A 23,274-nucleotide genomic window follows, 5' to 3' on the forward strand; every position below is an offset into this window, starting at 1 on the left:
GATAACCTATAATGCCCATCAGGACTGTCATTTGCTGTGCAGGGGTGAATAGCTCACAGGTGTGGTTGAAGCAGGAGAGGGACTGCCTTCCAGCCCTGTCTAAAGTGTGTTCTCACTCCTTCTGGGGGCCCCTGAGCTCTCTTCAGGGAATCTCTGAAGGTTCCACAAAGCACAATCTGAAAATCCCTGCCCCAGTACAATGGTGAGGCTACAGACAAGAAAACAGTCCCAAAAGGCCTGAGCGACCTGCTGAGGCCATGGCTCTCTAATTTGGCATTACCTGAGGCAGAATCTGCATTCCTTCCTCACCTCTACCAGGGTGCTTTGAACCACCCCTCCCAGAGATTGAAGTATTTCCTGCTGTAAGTCCCCGAGGATGATCACTGGTTGGACACAGCTGGCAAGGGTCATATATTCCTGACATCCCATAGGAATAGTAAAAGATGTCGGTCGACTGACTGAGGACTTAACTGGTATTAATGAAATAAATCAGTTCATTGTCACAATTCATTTTAGTCCTTATGGTACAAAACACTATCTATGAGTATTTATTTTATCTATAAAAATTACTCAGCTTCTCAGGTTAAAACCGGAGACAAAGGCCAGTTACTGAGCCATACGCTACATTCCACTCATCCAGCAGCCTTAGTGGTACAGATCAGACCGGCCCAAAGACTGTTCTTACCACACTCCACACTACTCCATGCTGGTATATTGTTAATAGGGACAGTAAAAGCTACAATCTCGATGTAGACATTTTTTATTTTGAAGGAGATCAGACTATGCCATTCCAAAATATGCCACTGTAGGAGAGGGGAAAAATATGCTTTCTTCCACCTTCCTTAGGTTCACTGGCTGGGATCCTGTAAATTTAGACTAACAAAAGACAGATTAACAGAGAAAAACATATAAATTATGTAATATAAGTTTTATGTGAGGAAATGAGATTCAAAGAAGTGGTTTAAACCTGAGCATTTTTATGCTAGGTTTGATGAAGTGTGGAGAGTCATGGGAAAATGTGATAGGACAAAATGGTATGAATTAAGGTAGTAAACTGGAGGAAACTTAGCAAGGGCTATTGGTTCAGATTCCTCTCAGGGTCCCTCTATCTTTGGAGATAAGGACACTCCTTTCCTCTCGTTATAAGGAGGACACCTCTCACATGAGCGTCTTAAGACCTAATTCAGGGGAAATGGAGGAAATTAGACAGTCCTTCTGCCCCTTCCATTTCTCAAACTCCTCCAGCTTAAAACAGTCAATATGCCAAGATATCAGGGATCCCTGGGTGGCGCAGCGGTTTGGCGCCTGCCTTTGGCCCAGGGCGCGATCCTGGAGACCCGGGATCGAATCCCACGTCGGGCTCCCGGTGCATGGAGCCTGCTTCTCCCTCTGCCTGTGTCTCTGCGCCTCTCTCTCTCTCTCTGTGACTATCATAAATAATTAAAAAAAAAATTAAAAAAAAAAACAGTCAATATGCCAAGATATCATACTTTGGGTTAGTGTGTTCTGAACCCTGCTACCACTTTGGCATAAGGATTATTTTGAGCTGAAGATATTTGAGAATCAAGAGATACATAAAGAAGCTTCCCCAGAGATTTCCTTATCTGACTAAAGGCAGAAAGTACTGAGAAACAAGAGCTGCCATAAATCCCCCATCTCAGAGATGGACTTGTACAAATAAACCTGACTGGGACAGCCCTTATGTCTCATTAGTTTCCTCCACGTATTTATCTGCCCACAGTTTGCCACCATTGGAAGCCCAAAACTTTTTCCTTTGTCGTGACACCTCCATAATTTCTCATTTTTTGTTAAAAATGCTGTATAAGCTGTTAGGCCTATCCACTTCTTTGAGTCCTCCTTCTTTTCCAGAAAAAACACAATGTCCTATAAAAATTGACATCAAATAAAATTTGCATAACTTTTTTTTCTGTTAATCTGTCTTTTGTCAATACAATATGAAAAGCCCCAGGTAATAAACCTAAAAGGGCAGAGAAGATTTTCCTTCCCCACAGTTGATTTGTTTCCTCACTATTTCTTTTGTTCACTATGTTCACTGTTCATCTACGTTCACTGATTGTTAATGTTTGCTCTATCAGCCTATCCATTTACCCACCCATCCATCCATTTATTTATGCATTCATGATCCACCCAACCATATAGCTATTTATCTATTTTATTGAATCTTTTGAGAGTTATTTGTAGATATCATGATACTACATCTCTAAATACTTCAGCAAGAATCTCCAAAGACAGTCTTTTATCTATACAAACTAATTATTACACTGAGAAATTTCACGTTGAACTAATGCTATTATTTAATTCCTTGCTATTCACAGTGTGGTCCTAGGGCCAGCAGCATCTGACCTCGCTCACCTCTAGGAACTCTCAGTATCTGGAAGTTGGAGGGTGTGTGGGATTTGGGTTTTTTTCTTAAAATTTTTTATTTTTATGTTAGTATAATCAAAGAATTTCATAAGTATGCTTAGTTTTGATATACTATTTTCTTTAAACCAGACATGCAAAGATGTGATGTAGACCAGTTATTCCCACATTTTGCCTCCCAGCAATGTATGCATTGGGAGGCAGAAATATTGTCTCTATTTTCTGTCTAGGAATCCAGTGCCTATTTCAGGTGCTCAATAAACAGCCCCTGAAATACGGCACTTGGGAAGAGACCTATTGTTTCATAGTGTGAAATGATTAAGACAAAGACTTCCACTAAAATGCACCACAAAAACACTGAATTTTATAGAATTTGTTTTGATCTACCTGGAATCCTGTAAAGGTTCTAAGTTTATTTTTATTTATTTATTTTTATTTGAGTACAGTTGGCACGTAATGTTACACTAGTGTCAGACATATAACATAGCTATTTAACAAGTTTACATATTATACTATGTTCTCTACAAGTATAGCTATCATCTGTCACCATGCAATGTTTTCACAATATCATAAACTATACTTTTTATGCTATCCCTTTTTTATCCTTTTATTCATTCCATAACTAGAAGCCTGTATCTCTCATGCTACTTCACCCATTTTGCCCAACCTCCCGTTGTCCCCCCTCTAGCAACCATGTTTGCTTTCTGTATTTATGGGTCTGATTCTGCTTTTTGTTTATTCATCTGTGGATTTTTGTTTGTCTGATTCTAAATATGAGTGAAATCCTATGGTATTTGTCTTTATCAGTCTGACTTATTTTACTTAGCATTAATATCCTCTAGGTCTTTCCACATTGTCTCAAACAGCATGATCTCGTTTTTTAATGGTTGTGTAATATTCCATTGCATATATATACCACATGTCCTTTATCCATTCATCTATCAATGGACATAGTTTGCTTCCATATATTAGTTATTATAAATAATGCTGCAAGAAACATAAAAGTGCGCATATCTTTTCAAATTAGGGGTTTTGTGTTCTTTTTTGTTTTGTTTTGTTTTGGTTTGGTTTTGTGTTCTTTGGGTAAATAATCAATAGTGGAATAATGGATCATATTACATTTCTATATCTAAGCTTTTGAGGAAACTACTGTTTTCCACAGTGGCAATCCTAATTTCCATTCTTGCTAATAGTATATGAGTGTTCCTTTTACTCCATATCCTTGTCAACACATTATTTCTTATCTTTTTGATTTTAGCCATCCTAACAGTCTAAAGTGCTATCTCTTTGTGGTTTTGATTTGCATTTCCCTGATGATTAGTGATGTTGAGCATCTTTTATGTGCCTGTTGTCCATCTGTATGTCTTCTTTGGAAAAAAATATCTATTCAGGTCCTCTCTGCATTTTTTAATCAGATTGTTTTTGGTGTTGAGTTGCATAAGTTCTTTACATATTTTGGATATTAACTTGTTATTAGATATATAATTTGCAAATATCTTTTCCCATTGAGTAAGCTGCCTTTTTGTTTTGTTGAGGGTTTCCTTTGTAAAAGCTTTTTATTTTGGAGTAGTCCCAATAGTTTATCTTTGCTTTTGTTTCCCTTGTCTTAGGAGATGGCAATCTATATTTTAAAAACACTACAAGTGATTTTGATGCATGCTAAAGTTTAAGAGCCACAGTTCTAGATTAAAAGATAAAGAGATATGACAACTAAATGCATGGTGTGATACTTGATTAGATTCAACTTTGGAGTAGGGTGGGTTGGGGAACAGCCAAAAGGAATATTATTGGTCAACTGAGGGAAATTTGAGCATGAATTATACATCAGATCAGAGCTTCTCGGAATTTAATGTGCACACAAATCATCTGGGGATCTTGTTAAATCCAAATTCTGATTTTAACTCTGGGGTGGGCCCTGAAATTATGTATTTCCAATAAACTCCCTAGGTGATGCTCATGCTGCTGGCACATTTTAAAAACTAATCTAGAATAATTTCCTAATCTTTTGTTTTTTACTACACTGATATTTTTGAAAATCCTAAACTAGTTGTTTTGCAAAATATCTCATAATTTGGATGTGACTGATTATTTCTGCATAATTAGACTAAATTCTTTTGGCAGGAATACAATATAGGGGATCCTGCCCCTTTTCAGGATAGTACATCAGGACACACATGATTTCATTACTCTTTAATTCACTTGTGATTTCAACTTCCAGCTTTTCTTCCTCTACCCACCTCATGGTCTCCTGAGCCGGGGAGGAGGTGTCAAAATCAGGCTCAGAAGACTTTCACTTGCACTCATAGTCTTCCTGTTACTGTTGACAGAAGCAACAACGAGGACCTAACTGGAAAGTTGAATGCCCCTGAGACAGTTCCCGTTGATCTGTCTCCCTAACTCAAACCTTAATGATACAAAACAATATAGCTGTGTTTGTGAAAGTCCTCCTGAACCAAAGATGAATCACTGGTTTGCCTCAGAAATGAGAGGGAGACTGATTCAGACAAGCTCTGTTGCCAAAAATACCCTCTGGAGGATGTTACACCAAAAAACAGAAAGAAAGCAGAAGACGACAGAGAAACACTGAAGGTGTTATGACAGAGCTACAGAAATCCTTTTGAAGATATAGGTAACAAGATTTGAACCTTCTCTGGAAACTGGCAACCAGGCCAGTGAGCATCCTTATGTTTTTTTCAAATAGAATCTCAAAATAGAACAGGAGACACATACTTCAGAGAAAATATACGAAAAGAATTGAAGAAAAAAATTAAGAATACATAACTTTTGTGATGAATAAGGCATCAGTTAAAACTGAGTAATCAAAAATATTTTAATACTTGATACTTTAAAGGCAAACAAAGAAATAGAGGGAGAGTAGGACTTGGGAATAGTCAAGACAGTCTTAAAAATCCTAGTCAGCGGTAGTCTCAGCACTCAAGTTCCTTCCTTGGAACATTATTATCATAGAGAAAGACAATATAAGAACTATAAAATAAATCTGCCTTCTTAAGCTGGTCAGTCTGCCAGGCACACTGTTATTTCCACCGAAGGCAGGAGTGTGGGTCCACTATATGTCCTTGTTCTCTGTGTTGGGAGGCAGCTGGTCCCAAAAAGCCTGCCAAATCCAATGGCTGGGGGAATCACTTTTCCCCAAAGCTGGGGACACTGTGAATCCCACTTCCACAGTCTGAGACTCTAAATATGGTGAAGTTTCCAGACACAGGCGTAGCTGAAACACTTAGCCATTTCACCCCAAAAACTGAAAGCATGATGAAAGGAGAGTTTTTACCCATGAACTCCAAACTTAGATGTTAGGTCTGATGTGTTGTTATTAATTAAGGGCAATAATAGGCAAAAAGATTTAAATGCAAGTAAAGGGGAAGGGGTGTCGTGAGTGCCACTAGATTTAAGGAACTTCTATAAAAGTTGTCAAAGAACTAGAGCCAGCTGACCTCCCCTCCGGCACTCTGCACTTCAGTTGTTCTGAACCATCTGGGTACCTCAAGCTTGCCACACATTCTTGCCTCCAGGCCTTCTTCCCAGCCTTTCCCATCTTTAGCTGGTTGACTTCAGATTAGATAATCTCTTCCCTAGAACCCTCCTTAACACCCGCCTTCTCCAGTGTTGCCCCCACAGAACTTTGTGCTTATGATCATAAGTGTGCCTGTCCTTCCCTCTAGACTATACGCTAGTCTTGAAGGCAGAAATCTATTTTGCCTAGATTCTATCTATTCAAATTCAATTTTGAAATTTTAGTATCAAGTGCAGTGCCTGGAGCATGATATTAATCATGATGGAAATATACTTATTACATGCAAGGTATTACTCTGAGTACTTTAGATTGATTGAGTCATTTTTTTTTTTTTTTTTTTTTTTTTTTTTTTTTTTTTTTTTTTTTTTTTTTTTTTTTTTTTTTTTTTTTAAAGATTTTATTTATTTATTCATGATAGTCACACAGAGAGAGAGGGGCAGAGACACAGGCAGAGGGAGAAGCAGGCTCCATGCACTGGGAGCCCGACGTGGGATTCGATCGCGGGTCTCCAGGATCACGCCCTGGGCCAAAGGCAGGCGCCAAACCGCGGCGCCACCCAGGGATCCCTTGATTGAGTCATTTAATGTACACAACATTATGAGGTAAGTACTGGTATCCCCAATTTACAATTATCCCCAATTTACAAAAAAAGGCACAAAGTATTTAAATGATTTGTCCATGGTCTCTATCTGGTAAATAAATGGTAGAACTATGATTTGAATCTAGCCAATTTGATTCTATGGACCATGCTTTTAAACTCTAAACAATGTTGCTCTTAACAAATACTAGATGGAAAAATGGGTAAATGGAGATAATATATGTAAGGATGGATAGATGGATGGATGCAAGGACAGATGGAGGGATGGGTGGAGTGTGCAGGTCTCTAGCCAGTTAAAGAAAGATAGGACATAGAGAAATATGCCCTCTATAAACCTCTTCTAAGGAAGACTCAATTAAGTGCAAACATTTAGGCACAAACTGTTTTACACTAAAGCAGGAATCTATATGTTGGAGAACACACAAATACATAGAAGTGTATTTGGATTTTGGAACTAGAAGACTAGATGTGAGTCATGATCCTGTCAATTTAGTGCCACTTATTCTGTCTATCAACACTCACCTCATCAGTGGAGGATATATGAGTATCTAAAAGAGTGCTTAGAACTTAGGAACCTCCTGTTTTATTCTAGTTCCTCTCCTGCTGAAGAAAATGATATCACCTGGATCTGATTTACCATAAGCAGAAAAATGCTGAGAAAAGGGTCAGAGTGGCTGGCTCACTGGAGGACAGGAAGGTAAGACTTGTCTGGATCCCCTGCTCTCTTCCTGGAGTTGGACTTTGGGCTTTGAAATGAGAGATGAACTCACAGCTTAGTTCTGCCAATTCATCAAATTCTAGAATTATTAGACATTTTTACTTCATCTTGGAAAAATATGCCTGTGTATACAAATGTGACATCCTTGAGGACAGAGTGCTTGATACTTATATTTTAATATCTTTCTCATATAATAAAAGTAATTAAAGCTCACTGCAAAAAATTTAAGGAACTACAGGGAAGTATAAAAAAGAAATGAAAGATTGGTCCATGTTTATCATCTTGGAGGATCTTTCTTAATGTCTTAGTATGCATATAAGTATGTATACTTTTTTAAAAACAGAAATAGAAAATCCTGTTTTAAAAACAGGGTGAGCCTGTATATAGCATTCTGTTATTTTCACTTGGTCTACATTGTAGATTGCTTTCCTAACATAGGAATACATAATCAACTGCACAGCAATCCACTGAAAGTATGTAACATAAATTATTTAACAACACTATAAATGAAGCTCATATGAAACCATTATTTAAAAACATATTCCAAACAAACAAACAAACAAACCATATTCCAATGAAAATCTATACATATTGTTGAGCTCCTTTTTCTATTATTTGCCTTGCTTAAATTCCCAAATGGGAATTGTCAGGTTAAAGATATATATTTTTATTTTCATACATATTGCCAAACTCCTGTTTCATCAACAGTATTGGAAAGTTACCCATACTTTCTCTATCACTGGATACAGCCATTATTTTTAAACAGATCAAAAAAAAGAAAAGAATGATTCTCATATTAACTTACAGATATACATTTTTTTCCTGAGGTAATCCTCAAACTTTATTTAATGTAAGTATAATAATGCACTTAAAAAACAGATAGTTTCACATATTTGGGTGCTCCCAAGTTGGGGGCATAAAAATCTACAATTGTTCGATCTTGTTGGATAAACTCCTTTACTATGATATAGTGCACTTCTTCATCTCTTGCTACAGCCTTTGGTTTAAAATCTAGTTTGTCTGATCTAAGTATGACTACTCCAGCTTTATTTTGAGGTCTATTTGCATGATAAGTGTTTCTCCATCTCCTCACTTTCAATCTCCAGATGTCTTTAGGTCTCTTGTAGGCAGCATATAGATGGGTCTTGTATTTTTTATCCATTCCAATACCTTATGTCTTGACTGGAACTTTTCGTCCATTTACTTACAGACTAGTTCTTGATAGATGTGTATTTAGTGCCATTTTGTAACTTGTTTTGTCATTGTTTTCTGGAGATTTTCTCTGTTCCTTTCTAGTCTTTGTTGCTCTTGGTCTTCCCCTCCAGAGTCCCCTTTAATATTTCTTCCAGGGCTGATTTAGTGGTCACGAAATCCTTTAGTTTTTATTTGTCATGGAAACTCTTTATCTCTCTTTTATGCTGAATGCAGCCTTCTGGCTAGTGTATTCCTGGCTGCAGATTTTCTCCTCTCAGTACATTGAAATATGATGCCATTCTCTTCTGGCTTGCCAAGTTTCTGTGGAGAGATCTGCTGCTAACCTTATTTGTCTTTCCTTATAAGGTAGGGACTTCTTTTGTCTTGCTACTTTTAGGATTTTTTTCTTTTTCTTTTCTTTTTTTTAAATTTACTTATTAATGAGAGACGCAGAGAGAGAGGGGCAGAGACACAGGCAGAGGGAGAAGCAGGCCCCACGCAGGGAGCCCAATGTGGGACTCATCCCGGGTCTCCAGGATCAGGCCCTGGGCTGAAGGAGGCGCCAAACCACTGAGCCACCTGGGCTGCCCATAGGATTTTTTTCTTTATCATATTATGTCTTGGGGTTGGCCTGCTTTTGTTGATTTTGATGGGAGTTCTCTGACCTCCTGGATTTGGATGTCTGTTTTCTTCCCCAGATTAGGGAATTTTTCAGCTATAATTTCTTCAAATAAACTTTTGTCTCCTTTCTCTCTCCTCTTTCCAGGACATATAAAGATGTTTAACATCACTCATCAGCAAGGAAATACAAATCAAAACTGCAGTGAAGTAACACCTCACACCAGTCAGAATGGCTAACATTAAAAATACAGGAAACAACAGATGTTGACAAGGATGTAGAGAGAGGGGAACCCTTTTACACTGTTGGTGGGAATGCAAACTGGTGCAGGAAAACAGTGTGGAGGTTCCTCAAAAAACTAAAAATATGATTATTCTATGATCCAGCAACTGTACTACTAGGTATTTACCCAAAGGATACAAAAATACTGATTGGAAGGAATACATGCATCCCAATGTTTATAGCAGCATTATCAACAATAGCCAAATTATGGGAAGAGCCCAAATATTCATTGACTGATGAATGGATTAAGAAGATGTGATACACACACACACACACACACACACACAGTGGAATATTACTCAGACATAAAAAATGAAATCTTGTCATCTGCAATGACATGGAGCTAGAGAGTATTATGCTAAGTGAAATAAGTCTATCAGGGAAAGACAAATACCACATGATTTCACTCATCTGTAGAATTTAAGAAACAAAACAGATGAACGTAGTAGTGAGAGAAAAAAAGAGACAAACCAGAAGACAGACTCTTAACTACAGAGAGTAGACAGGATTACTGGAGGGGAGGTTTGGTGGGGAGATGGGTTAAATGAATGATAGGGATTAAGAAGAGTACTTATGATGAACACCAGGTATTGTATGTAAGTGCTGAATCACTAAATTCTACGAAACTAATATTACACTGTGTATTAACTACTGGAATTTAAAAACTTGAAAAAGATTTTTAAAAATCAACAGATATTGTACAGTTTTTCAGAAATCATCTACTCATATGCTGCTCCTTGGTTAGACATCAGAGCTACCCAAAGACTTTAAGGGTAGAATGAGAGGAATAAAAGTGTAGATTCTTTTTCTCTCAGTAACCTTTGTACATTTATTTCTTACATTATCACTACACACATCTAGGCATACAGAACTTGCCCCAGGACTGCCCCTTCTGGGTAAAGTCATATGGGCTCAGGACTTCCCACATCGTCAGTGTTGGCAGTGGCTATATGCTGAAAGATACAGGGGTTTGGTTGTTCTGTTCTCATTCCTCCTGATCTTTCCACATCTTCTCTAGAGTCTTATACACTCAGACTTTGCTGAGAAGGGCAATTTGTTTTTTTTTATTTTTTATAAATTTATTTTTTATTGGTGTTCAATTTGCCAACATATAGAATAACACCCAGTGCTCATCTCATCAAGTGTCCCCCTCAGTGCCTGTCACCCAGTCACCCCCACCCCCCACCCACCTCCCTTTCTACTAGCCCCAGTTTGTTTCCCAGAGTTAGGAGTCTCTCATGTTCTGTCTCCCTTTCTGATATTCCCCACTCATTTTTTCTCCTTTCCAAGAAGGGCAATTTGTGAGCAATATAGTCAAGGAAACCTTGTATCTCTTTGAATTCACAATTCCCACTCATCTCTATTATGAGATAGCCAGCCTTCACAAGGAGTCATATTGTGACCAAAAGCACTTTTGCCTCCCCCCACTTACTGTCTCATACCCTTGCAGGTGATAGGCCTGAAAGGAGGTGGTACTCTCCATAAGGCAAACATGTTCTTGGGGTCCGCAGAGCAGCTCATTGTCAGGTACATCATTTTAAAATGGTCCCAATGGAGGTAACCACCACCAAGTGCCAAGATTGCAAAATTGCCTTCAGTGAACTCAGTAGCTTCAGTAAAGGTCCCCATATGTCACCCAAGGTTTTAGATTCTCTTCCCACTTTTGGCACAAGTGGTGCCCTTTCAACAAATCTAAGCTGAGGCTTTTCAGGAACGGAAACATCTTCAGAAGTTGCCACTGGGAGCAGCATCTGTAGTCCCCCACTGGTGGGCAGGACTGCCTAAGAATCTGACAGTATTGCTCACAGGAATGGCCCCCTGGCTCAAGCAGCTGCCACATGGTCACCTGTACCTGGCTCCCCAAGGAGACTCTTAACATATTTTTAATTGCTAGCAAATCACACACATTTAAATGTTTTTCACAATTTGGAATTCTCTTCTGTGAGTTTCTAGTTTATGTCCTTATCATATTTCCTTATCCATCTGTAAGAGCATGTATTCATCTTTGCATATCTTATGCCTACTATGGAATTTAGCACATAGTAGTTATTCAACAAATAACATATTTTTTTTAGCTGCAAAAAATATTTATACCCATAGGACACAGGACCAGGGGTTCTAAGTTTGAATCCTGATTGCCAGAAATTTACATCTAACTTTGGGAAAATAAATTCTTGGAATCTGAAAATGATGACATAGTCAGACCCCCAGTAGCCCTGACACTGTATATTCTGAAGTCTGACACTTGAGAAAGAATACCTCCTATATAAAAATTTTCTAAAGAAAAGACCAGGAAGAAGAGTGGGGGCTATTTACCTCATATCAATGAGAGGTACTCACAAGGTTTGTACCCAAACCTTCCTGTTTCTTGGTCTGCCAGAAACCCAAGAGCCATCATCCCTAAAATAATCATCATACCTTAATAAGTCTCAGAGTAATCAAGCCCAACTATGTTTTCTATGGGATATTTAGGAAAATAAGAAGATATTTCCTATCCAAATATCATTAGATTCATATTTTAAGAAACTTTAGTCAACCCAGACATGCAGAAAAATCCCTAAAGGAACATATATAATGCTTCTTTTCAATATGTATTAATTAATATATATAATATATGTAACATGTAATTTATATTATGTTTACTTTTAATGTTTGTAAGAACATATATTTGTATTTTATCACTTTTTTATTTTAATGATCAGGACACTTTTATGATATTAAAGAGTTTTTCAATAATAGAACTCAGCTTCATAACATTGTGCCTTTAGGAAAGAAGGCCTCATGTGTCTATTGTATAGGATGTCATTGGGAATCATTTGAACCATCATTCAAGAGATAAGAGGCCCTCTAGGGAAAAAAAAAATCCCATGGCATTTTATTGTCTACCTTGATATACTGCCAAGTTTTCACAAGAATTATCACATTCATTCCTTACATTAACTTGTGAGAAAGAGCAAAACAAAAACAAAAACAAACTGTATCTTTTTAATGCTATGGGACCATTAATTAGAAGATACACCATGTATTTAGTAACAGCTTTTGGGGATATATAAAAAAAAGAAACACTACCATATTAAATGTACACATTTTAAGAGGTTTCCAGATTTCAGAAAGGCAAGAAAAATATGTTTTTTTTTTTTTTTTTGTTATTTTAGCATCAGGGAACCATGATGGGACTAGCTCTCTTTTATATGAGAAAATAAAAATGGAATTCCTTACCTAAAGAATCAAGATGTGAGTGAAGATTTCCTTGGTTCAGTGCTTTTTATATGATGGGTTTGCTGGAGCAAAAGGAGTAAGGGAAGAGTTTAAAGTTTGAGGTTAAGTCAGCCAGAGTGGAAGAGGGGTTGGCAGGAAAGGAGGAGGAATTGAGAATTTGGGCTTTAAGCTAGTCAGACTCTGCACAGGCTGTGATCTTGCCACCTTGTTTCTGACCATGGATTACTATTCCAGGCATTACAAGCTGTAAACACAATGTCTTGACTTTTTATTCCATCATTCTGTGCTCCTTCCCAGCTATCTGTCCCATCTCCAGACATCAGTCATTTCCTCTATTCCTACTGGATAAACCCACCAGAATGTTTGTATTTTTAAAAAAGATTTATTTTATTTATTTTAGAGAGAAAGAGAAAGAGAGGTGGGGAGGGGCAGAGAGAGAGGGCAAGAGAAACTCAAGCAGACTCTTCACAGAGCCCGAGCCAGATGTTGGGCTCCATCTCATGACCCTGAAATCATGACTGGGGCAGAAACCACTAATTGGCTACTCAATGGACTGCATCATCCAGATGCTCCAGAATATTTGTATTCTAAGAGAGATTGAAAAGACTCTTGACTCCAAGAAATAAATTTCCAATGGTACAACTGAAGGGCTATGATAAATAGCAGGAAAGACATTTTGGGTTGGATGCTCAAATTTATATGTGCCCTTAGAGTTATAACTAAAGATGTACAATTTGTGACCTTGGTACTTTCCTTAACAAATGTGCCAGCTTGTCCTTGGGTGGTGATTGGATGGCTTGTTTTAATGGCACTGTGGCAAGGGGCAAGGCTGAAATACTGTGTACCTCTGCTTCTCTCACAAGGCTTTGCAATGCCCATGCAATCTTGCAGCCGTTGGCCTCTGTCCTTAAACAGCCAAGCCACGACAGGTGATCCAGAGTCCACTGGCTTAAGACTTCAGCCTTGCTTCAGAGAGATCTCCCTTCTCTCTGGGGGCCTCATGCTACAGTCTGAGCATCAGCCAGCACATGAGCATCTATGACGCATCCAGGGGCATGGAGTTGCCCCTGTGATAAGGAACAACTCAACAGAAACGTGATTTTCCCTGTTGTAAATTCTGCCCTGATCTACTGCCCAACTTCCTCTCCTCTCACCCCAGCGTTTCAAGAGAATAGAGACTCTCTGTCTGATAAAGTTCTTTCTTTGCCCACATGAAAGAGGTATGGAGCAATTGCAAGCTTGCTAAAGAGCCGTTGTCTGTAGAGATAACCACAGCTTCAGTTTTTGGGCCAACAGCCCCTATGGCTGCCTCTCTTCCTACCATCAGTTTGAGCAGGAGCAGTAGTTTGGGCCAACTCCAGAACTTCAAGCATGTCACTTCTGAAACCACAACAAGTCTCTTAAGCTTCCTGAACAAAGTGCTCAGAGTGGAAAGCCCTGAAGTTCTTTTGGGCCTCCTAAAACCACAAAGCTGATTACTGAACAAAGCCCCAGAGCATCTGAGCACATGGGTGCCTTTCCTGGAGCTCATCTCAGAAAACAAAAAACAGTTATTGAGAGTAGTGACTGGGGAAGGGGTGGGGGTTGGGGCTGGGGAGTCTTCTTTCTCTGCTCAGAACAGTAACACCATCTAGACAGTCTGCACCAGTAATGGTTCATAACCTGGTCAAGCATAAGGACCTACTCGTAATATCAAATTTTAACAACTGTATTGTTAGTAGAATCTAACTAAGAAAACATATAATAACCAAAAGCTAGTGTGAATTCAGCTCTTTTACATAAATTTATATATTACTAGTTCTAGTCGTCATTACATTAATTTTTTACTCCTGAAATCATGCATCTAAAATACATATTCACAGACACATGGCAATAGCTCCATGGCCCACTAGGGGTCCCACCAGAGGCTAGGAATCACTGACAAACGGGAACTATTCATCATATCTAGTACTCACCTAGATCAAGTAACAGATCTGCAAGCTCTGGTGGAAGAGAATTGACTATGCATCTGGATGCCTTTAAATTCAGTGTTTATTTATGAGTCTAGAATTTCTAGGATAAATTCCTTTTGGAAAGTAATGCCAGGAACCCTGTATCTCTTAAATCATCTAAAATTTTGCCTCAGTTTTATTGAAATATAATTGACATACAACAACATTGTGTGAGTTTATGGTTTACGTACTACTACGGCATGTTGATTTGATACATTTATATACATGTATATATTGCAAAATGATTACCACTGCAGCATTATTTAACACCTCCATCCAATCACAGAAACTATGTATCTCTGAAGGACAGTTATATTTCATCCTTTCATGCAATGCACACTATTTTAGTCCCTGTACTTCCAGTTTTTCCTCGGTAGGAGGAAATTTAAAACTAGAGGTAATGCTCAATTGTGACAATCACCTTGTGCCACAGCCGCTGGCACTTTCTGCTGATTCCTCAACATTGCTTCTAGTTATCTTTTTTTACTTTTCAAACATCTCTCTAAATGGGATCTTTATTATAAGCCTCCTCACCTCACTGAAATTAGACAGGCATAACTTATAAACAAGCATCAAGGCCCTCTTTTGGCCATCAGCCTCCAAGTGGTTTCCGCTGGGCCACGGAGCTACTCTGACATCTCCTCTGCCAAGTGTATGCTTGTGGATTAGTATCATCTAATTTCCTAGGCCACATTTCTCCAAGAGATAGGGAGCACTGAGATAGTGGTGGCTGAGAACTGTGACTCAGTATCACAACAGCTACCCTGCACAGGGCTTCAAAGTAAAGTAAAATGAAACGAAACAAAACGTTGTCTGTCCTAAGGAATTCAAGAGTGCTCACCAATATAGATGGGCAGCAAAAGCAGCGCCTACAGGGTACCAAGTGCTGTCCCCAACATTCTCACTGGCAGGATCTCCTGAATATTCTTCTAGCAAACTTATTTTCTATTTTCTTTCTTTCTTTTTCTTTTTTCTACTTATCTGACCTGTTGCCCCTGCCTTGTTCCAGCCTCTCCTCTCTTTCCTTCCAACCTGCCTCTGTCAATGGACTAAATCATCCTACCACCAGGGGGCAGTACAGTTAAAGAAACTGGCTCAAGGGGTTTGCTGCTCTAGACTAGAAAGCATTACTGATAAAATCATTCCATAAATTGTGCTTCAGAAATTTGTCTTTCTCCATTATTATTTTTTTTACACCTCCACTTTTAAACTTAAATTCTGGTTATAGGCCCACTTGTAAATCTCTATTAATATCAATGTTTTAATAAATAGGACTGTCTTGGATTCTGTTTCAAGTCTCCTTTACTGTAAGATGCTACTTAACACATGATGCTACTTAACACGTGCTACTTAACACATGGTGCTATTTCAAAATACAGACCCAGAGGTCATTACACGTTCCACTTCAGCCTCCATTGGGTACAAACCACAAAGTTACAATAATGAGGTACTTCTTAGAAGTAAATGCCTCTAAACCAGCTTTGACTGGTTCCAGCAAAGGGACTCCTAGCCCCTGCCTCAGGGGCAGTGGCTTTATTCCATTATCCCTAAGCATCTGCTATTATAATGTGGATTTAGTATTTTCTTTTCTTTGTTTTTAAGAGTTCATTACTATAAATAAAGGTACTGGCAAAGGAAGGTAAATATTATGATACATATGGCCATTGCTCAGTCATTAATTCAAACTGTGACTATTTAATCCTTAATGAGCACCAGAGTATTTCCAGGCATTTTCCAGAAAAGAGAGATAAAAAAAACAGGACAGCAATTTCTTCGTTAGATCAGAAGAAAGTACCAGTCACTACCAAGGAATTTGGCCTTTGCTCCTTAGAAATCTGAACTGACCAAGAGAGTTAGGCTTTAACTAAGATAGATGGTTCCAGAAAAGTGTTGAGAAATATTTGAAAAAAAAAAAAAAAAAAGAATGATTTGATATTCAAGTATGGTGAAATTTTTCAGATATCTTACATTGGTATATAAAGATTCATTAAGATTGGAAGAATTAGACTTACTGTGGTAATTATTTCACAATATATACAAATATTGAATTATTGTGCTGTACATCTGCATCTAATATAATGCTATTTGTCAATTATATCTCAATTAAAATTTTTAAAAAATATTTTATTTATTCATGAGAGACATAGAGTGAGGCAGAAACACAGGCAGAGGGAGAAGCAGGCTTTATGCAGGGAGCCCAATGTGGGACTCAATCCCAGGATCCTGGTATCATGACCAAAGTCTGAAGGCAGACGCTCAATCACTGAGCCACCCAGGTGCCCCTCTCAATCTTTTATTAAAGTTAAATTACCTTAAAAAATACTGAAAATATCAAATTTCTTGGTAATTTAGGGTACAGCAAAGGAAATAAGCACCTCTGTCTTCCAATTTCTGTAGGAGGATAGAAACCCATCTTAGACGGGTGCCTTATTCCAAGATATAATACCACCTCCTGCCATAGAAATGGAAAGCTGTTTTTTTTTTCCTTCAGATAAAGTCAATTAGCTAGTGCAAAGGATTACTCTAATAACCAGGTTAAGTTAAGATAAACTATGTGTGACAAATGGTACTATCAAACTGTCTTATTTGGGGACTAGTTATGGTTCAGCTATGTAACTGGGGATGAGATCTTTCTGTCTCTGCAATCTTTTAGGAGGTTGCTTGTAATGTGTATTCAGGTTTTAATGCTTATTCAAAATAAAATGTTTTTTTCCCCTTAAATACAAGAAAAAGAAAACAGATTAGTAAAGAATACAAAAGAAGGTTATAGACGGAGTGCACTAAATATGGGCACTGCATTTATACAGCCACCCTGTGAGGTAGGTATTATTATCATTATTACTCTTGTATAAAGAAGAAAAATGAGTGAGGGAAAGTAAGTAATTTTCCTAATTTCCCTGTGAAAGACATCGGATTGTAATCCAGCCCATGTTTTTAACTGCTACCATGTTTCCTAACTCTAGAGTTTGCATTCTGAACCATGACGCTGCTGTCTCCAGAAGGGTATATAAATCTAGAAAAATTAAGGAAAAACAAGACAGACGCTCAAGGGAGGTGGTCCTGGATCTAGCTTCTCAGCATTCCTGTCACACTGAAAGATGAGTACAATTTATTTTGGTTTCTCTGGTAATAAATCTCTGTTACTTTATTCCAGTTCTGTGTGCTTGAGGGTCTTTTAGCACAGACAGCATTATTTCTCAAGTAGATCAGACTTCAGCACAGAAAAACCATTTAGTACACATATTCAGTTTTGTGACCAAAACTTGGGAATAATGATATCTATAAACAGTTTGATGACAACTTCTCCTCTGGGAACTAAAATAAATAACATCTACCTTCATCACTTCAGTCAAAACTATGTAAAGAAAAACATATACATTATGGAAGAAGGCAAGCATACTATTTAGTGAGAGGAAAATCATCATCAAGCATCTCTATTTGGTGAGAGGGAAATGTGTGTTGAAAGAACTCATGTCAGAAACAACTATAGTGGTTCAGAATTGGAAATAACTGCAGATATGCACAATGAAGGGAATCTTAACAATTAATCTCAACAATGTATAGAGGTTAAGGAAATGACAAAAGACAGAATAGGGTAGCTGTAGGTTATACTAACTAGATAACAGTGGCCCCACATAATTCCAGAAGGATAAAATTTCAATTTAACTAGAAAAGAGTAAACCTACTGTCTCATTAAATGACTCAGCATTATCATCATGAATATGGACTATTGGGTCATTTGGAACTATCTTGATAAATTTCCATACTCTTACATTTTTGTGTCTGATTTGTAAATTCTTTTTCTTTCTCTTGTTGTTAACAGGTTGCAGTGATATGTCTGTCTAAAGCAGTTACTATTTGTGGTAGACACATTGTGTGAAAGGTGCCTAGCTCGCTGTGGTGACCTTAACTCCTCCCTGATAAACAGGAGCATGTTCCTAGAAGAAGCAAAGTTTACTTATGGTATCCAGTGCCTGGTAACAGTTGACTGCATGAAGGGAAGCCTATCTGACTAGACTAATCAATGGTCCCTCTCAGTAATGGGAAGTCTGGACCCAGAGTGAGATCAAATTCTCTGTGAGTCTGTAATTGTAATACATGAACTTGGGAGTTATGAGAAGATATTAGCTAAGCCCATCATATGGCCTGTATTCTAAGATCTATGTAAAGTAGATGCTTAATGAGGAGAAACAAGAGGCCGTGAAAAAGTGTGCAAGGATTCACAAAGAAACTCTCATTACCAATACTCTTCCTTCTTGAGGTCCAGAACATTCCTGTCCTTAGGTTCTATAAGACATTACCATATTTTGATAATAATTTCTGTTCTCCCTCCCCCAAGTTGGTGTAGTGGACATTTGTTGATGCTTCTCATCATCCATTCTTTATTTCTTCCTTCCTAACAACTCCCCAAATATCCAGTCATATGTTTTCAGTAGAATTGATACTAAACTTTGGTATCAGAGTGGGCCCAGACTGAAGCCAGTTAGAACATTCTATACTCCTGTATAAAGTTATTGATGCAGAAGTGAGCGCATGACCTCATTTGTTCTGATTCAGCTATTAAAAGGATTTTCTGGGAACTTCTGAGAGAAAAGTTTCCTTTCTCATTCTTAGGAGTTAGCAAAAAAGGGATGCCTGAATGGCTCAGCGGTTGAGCGTCTGCCTTCAGCTCAGGGCATGATCCCAGAATTCCAGGATCGAGTCCCACATTGGGCTCCCTGCAAGGAGCCTGCTTCTAGCTCTGCCTATGTCTCTGCCTTCTCTCTGTGTCTCTCATGAATAAATAAAATCTTTTTTTTTTTTTTTTAAAGGAGTTAGCAAAAATGCCCAGTGGACATAAATGAGATATTTAAGGGTCAGGTGCTTCTGATAGACTCCTTACAACGGTAAGGGAAGTTAGATTTAAGATAAAGTCAAAACCAGCAGGTAAAAAGAGAAGAAACTAGGTCCTTGCTAAGAACCTGGGTCAAAGTTTGCCTGAGGCCTGTAGACATGTCACTTACATGGATGGTACCTTTTTTTTAAATTTTTAAAAATTTTAAAGTCTATTTGAGTTAGATTTTTGATTGTAATAAATATCCTAGTTGATAGGCACTTTTAAGTTATTTGCAACAAAAGAACACTAATTTTTATAGTATTCAATTATTTAATCTGAGCTAAGGTATATGAAACAGGGTAATTAGGCACTGAGGAGAGACCCAAGGGACTCTCCTACTAAATTAAGTACTCGTGCTGTGTATGTGTTTTTAAATTCTATTTTTACTTGTTCTGAGGCCTTTTGAAGATTACTTCCTGATTTTTTATTTTCTCGAGAAGCTAGATTCAAATAAAGGGATTCAGGGAAGTCCCAGCATATTTTACTGACAGAGGAGACTTTAGAAAGATGAATTCAACCTCTTCATTTTATAAGTAACCCATAAAAATTACCGCACACTCTCAAGCACAAGTGTAGCAAGCAATGGAATAGAACATTTCCTATTGCCTTGAAATTTCAGCTAAAATACAAAGCTGAAGATAATGGGTAATCCCTCTACATTCTATAGTCACTAGATACATCCCAGCATGATTTGCTGAGAAGTATCTAACCTAGTTCTGTGACCTTCACCCCCAACACACTGTATAAAAGCAAACTAAGGATTCCGGGGAAGAGAAATCTTTGCACAGAGTTCATTGTAGAGAAGGCATTTCCCCTGCTCTCTCTATGAGGAAAGATAGGAGCTACATGTTCATAAGTACATTTGGGAGGCCTCAAGAGAAGGACTCCTAGATACTAGGGTTATCTGCCAGAACAGGAGCTGACCTTGCATCTCTTGGTTCAACACTTGCCATGTGCTGCCATGACCAGAGTGCACACAGATGAGTTTTGGGGTCAAACCTATGTGTGCTACTAGGAGCTTAGGGGTACTGCGAATAAGAAACCAGAGTAGTCCAAGAGGGCAAGACAAGGGGAGAAGGCAGCAATAGGACTGGGCAGAGCAAAGATGCCAAATGTTCCTCAGGCCAGTTCTGGGTGAATGGGTGGTGAAGTGGCCACATTGAGAGCCATTCCTAAAGGGCTCCAACACAAAAGGCTGTGCACTGGGGTGAGGGAATCATGGCAGAACAAGGTCATGTGGGGTTATCACCAGGGATAGAAGCTGATGGGGTATCACAAGAGGTTATCTGGAGAGGAAACCACCTAAGTCAAGAACCAGGGCAAGTGGAGATCCCTGAGGAATTCACCAATGTGTGCCATGAAAGAGTCAGCATTTGAATCCCCAGTGTGAGAGAGTATAGTCAACAGCACCAATTAGTTAAAGCATCATGCCTTATTTCTTGTTTCTCTTCTGCCCCTGGCCCTGAAGGAGCCAAGGGTAGCGAAAAATGTGTGTTTGCAAGGGGAGAGAAAGGATAGTGAAAGAGTAGAGTATCCCACTCCCTCTTTCCCCATGGCTGATTTATAGCCATGAGTCAATTCTGAGCTGGCAGGTAGGATAAACTTTAATTGGATGAAAGATTTAAATTTTGATGTTAGATTTCGCCTTGTCTTTTTCTTTAGCACTTCTTTCCTTTTTCACCCTGTGTTGCATTAGTTAGATCACATTCAGTTGAAAGTAACAGTGGCATGGATGGCCTCTCCAATCTTCAGCTTCATTTCTCTTCAGCTTTTCCTTTCCCATTTATACATTCCTTTTTGACTTTTTCATCTAGACCTTTCTATAGATTGTATCCAGACCTAACTCAAATTCAGTATGTCTAGAACCAGATTTATAATCATCTTACCGAATCCCTAAACCAGCTTCCACAGTGTTCTACACTCACATAACCAGCTCACAGCACATAGTTTCCCAAACCCTCTCAGTATTTACTGCCTTAGGGCTAAACAGCTTGCTATATAACTTGTATTATGTTTCACATCACAAGTTATTTCTGATCTTAGGTTGTTCCCATAACCATTTTGAAAAAAAAATTCAGGTGGGTTTGTGGGTTGTTTTGTTTTGTTTTTGTAATTTTTCTGCATTTAGCAAACCCACTCCAAGTGCAGGACTAGTCTCTTTACATGACTCGTCATGATAAAGTAAAATAAGCAAGCATCAATGTCTGAAAAGATGTGAAACAAGTGATTGGAAATATGGTTTTGCAACCAGTTTGGGGTTTCTACCAATTTGTCTTTTCAGTCAAATTGTTTTAACCCAATCATCTGGCATGTGCCACATAGCCTTGTTGGAGTAATGGTCTAGTGGGGGTGTTTTTTGCCAAGTTCATTAACACAAATTAGAAACTATCCACTAACTCAGAGAGTTTCTGTTTGTATGACAGTTCTTTTTACCACAACTTGGTGTGCAAATAAGCGAAGAAACAGCAGCATGTTCTACATAGCAAATAGAAAGGTGGTGGGGGGAGAATGATCCTCCACATAGGAGGAAAATAAATCTCAGTATGTTTGGGGAGGAGAAGGAGAACGAAAAAAGGAAGGTGAAGAAAACTGCTTCTGTTGTCAGAAGAAGCTGGGATTATACGTAGAGGCTCTAGAAAGCAATGTTAATGCCTGTCTTTTATGGCTACTGAGGAGACACAGGCTGCAGCGAGTAAAATAATGTACCAGATGTCCTTTGTCCACCACTCTACTGAAATTGATATCTGAAGTCACTGACACTGAAGGCCCTTGTCTTTATCTCCTACTTAAGCTCTCCATAGCATAGCATCAGGCACTTTAAATTGCATCTCACCTCCTTTGTCTTTCAAGAATTGAGAAACACTCCCATCTGATTCTTCTACCTCTGTAAGTCAATCCTTCTCAGTCCTTGCTGTTTCCTCTTAATCCTTTTATTAGTCCTGCTGCTTCCTGGGGTTAATCTTCCACTTGATTTTTTCCCCTTGTCTTTTCCTGCTGATCTAATTTATTTCCATAGTATTAACCTTATTCATTGTTAACCTTATTTCCAAACCTGCAGTCCAATCCAGATTTCTTTCCTTATCTCTAGACCTAAATTTTTGTCTACTAGATATTCCACCTGAATAATTTAAAGTTCAACATATCATCTTTCTCTTTAAATCTGTTATTGCCCTTGCATTTTCTGTCTTGGTTAATTTTGTTCCATCCACCCAGTCATCCAGGCTGGAAAGCTTGGAGTCATCCAAGGTCGTCCTCCCTATGTCTTTTTTGTTCCCATTCCCCATTTCATCAGTCACAAAGATCTGCAGATTCTTATAGCATATACCACATGGATCATTGTTTACCTGACCATTCCCACACCCCACCTCCACTCCATGAGTGATTTGAGAGCAGAAATTATGTCTGTTTGATGGTGGATTCTTCGCTCATTCCATTGGACCAGGCACTTGGCACACTATTTTGTAAATGCTTCTATATTGTTGCTGACTCTCCTAGACACATACACATTTATAATTATCAGTCAATACCTTGGTCCAATAAGGGATTCTGAGAGAAGAATACTCTCTGACATATTTGTTTCTCCCAACAGAAAAACATATGACATGTTTATATTTGTATAATAGATTATTGTTCACATACCTAAATTTTTAGTTTTCATGGAGAAATCAAGCCTAGCTTCCCTTCAAAAGGTAGTATGTAAAAAGAAGGATACTGTGGAAATGCCAAAAGGTAAAAATTACTACGGAGTTCCAATGAGATTTAGTTTGGGCTCCCCTCAAAGCAGGGTCTGAGACAAGGATGTGGGTGCAGGCCTCCTCACCTATACAGGTGATCCCAAGAAGCAAGAGTAATAAAGAAGGGAG

General features: G+C 38.4%; 1 long non-coding RNA gene and 1 pseudogene across 9 annotated transcripts in view; both read right to left on the bottom strand.

The window, feature by feature from the left end:
- The window catches only part of LOC140611720 (uncharacterized), a 117,992-nt gene that overhangs the window by 59,737 nt on the left and 34,981 nt on the right, over positions 1–23,274 (bottom strand). The window lies entirely within an intron of this gene.
- Positions 5,450–11,720, bottom strand: LOC140611550 (large ribosomal subunit protein uL16m pseudogene; annotated as a pseudogene).

Source organism: Canis lupus, chromosome 20 (assembly GCF_048164855.1).
Source record: "Canis lupus baileyi chromosome 20, mCanLup2.hap1, whole genome shotgun sequence".
NCBI classification, from domain to species: Eukaryota; Metazoa; Chordata; class Mammalia; order Carnivora; family Canidae; genus Canis; species Canis lupus.